Genomic DNA, 1,598 nt, shown 5'->3' with positions numbered 1-1,598 from the left:
CTCTGGTCTGTCTTCTCTTTGTGCTTAAAATTTAGAGGGGCGTCCCTAGGCGTTGTAGATTTGCAGCGGTCTGATACTGCTTCCATTTCTTTCTTTTTGTGTTCTGCTTTGCTTATATAGCTTTGGGAAAAGAGCTAGATGATAGCCCAACAGCTTGGCTTTCACAAGCAGACCATTACGGTGGAAGACATAAGGTTCTACTTGATACTTCTATGGTAAACTTTATTGAAAATTGCACTAACATCATATGTAATGGACACAGAAACGAAAAGGAAGGTGAGACAGAAAGAGGAGATTGGGGGGGTTAGGGCATTGTGCTTTGAGGGCAACAGAGGACAACAGAAAAACATGAGAACTAACATAAATCTAGAAATTACAACAAAACTGGAATTTAACCAATAAATCTAGAAAACAAGGAGCAAAGTAAAGAACAGCAGAACCAAGACCATGACAATTATGGCACAATGCTGCTATGTTTTAAAGTAAAATTTGTTTTATTCAAAAATAATGCAGAGCCCAGGATTTTGAAGAAGTCATTTCAACATCTGTTCCAGTGGATAAAGTAGCAATTAAAGTAGAACTGTATACATTTTAGCCATTAGGGTGTTCTAAGTCTATAACATCCAGGCTTAATGACCATGAAAGTTCGAAAAGCTCAAGAATCTTTAATAATTTAGGCCAAAATTGGTCGGGGCCCGGCTCGCAGGCTTGTGCAAGATTGTGGGCAATTTTCTGAGAAATGGGGAGTAAAGTCGTAACAGAAAGCAATCCCTGATGGATGGAAGAGGGTAGTAGTGAAAATGAGAAAAAGCAGACAAAACAGAGGCCCATTATAAGAGCTGTTAAATATCCAAACCATCTTAACTGAAGGTATCAGATTACAGCTGTATTTTGACCTAATCCTTCCCCATGACATCAAATCCTGAATCATACTCCTGCAGCATCTTTAAATCCACTTAGGAAAATCTCTTTCTTCCCCTGCACCTCAGCCTGGACGCAACTGAGAGACGCAACATCCCAACTGGACATCACCTTATATGTGGCGCAATCTCAGGAACTGGGGTCCATTGTTGCTGCCAGACTACATCCCTCTTGGAAAGAGCCCCGAGATGGAAAATCCATCACAGCCGTGCTAGTGCCCCTGTTCTGATACGACTGATGAGGGGTTTTTTGTTTGGATTTTTTCCGTCAGCTGTCTATTGACTAAGATAGCACCTGGTTTTATGTCCTGTGTGTTTTCTGTCATATTCTCCCATGTACTTTTTTCCCAGTCTCAGTTCACTTCATTACAAACACTGTTTTCTTCATTGCCACGCTGCTAATGTACCAGTGTTACCGTATTTTCACGACTATAAGGCGCACTTAAACGTCTTTTTTTTTCCTCAAAATGTGCGGTGCGCCCTATGGTGCGGTGCGCCCTATGTGTGTTGTAACTGCGACTTTTGAGACCACCTCATTGAGGAGATGATGAAAGAGTGTCTGAATGAGGTGAATGTAAGGAGACCAAGTGTTTTTTTTTTTTCCACCCCTCACCATCGCTGTTAATATGCAACTCCATGCGTGCCAATCTCACAGCTGACGTGAAAAACATGGGGAAA

Source organism: Cyprinodon variegatus, unplaced genomic scaffold (assembly GCF_000732505.1).
Source record: "Cyprinodon variegatus isolate N-32 unplaced genomic scaffold, C_variegatus-1.0 Scaffold1882, whole genome shotgun sequence".
Lineage (NCBI taxonomy): Eukaryota > Metazoa > Chordata > Actinopteri > Cyprinodontiformes > Cyprinodontidae > Cyprinodon > Cyprinodon variegatus.
The sequence above is the reverse complement of the archived record's forward strand: the minus strand, read 5'-3'. Positions refer to the sequence as shown.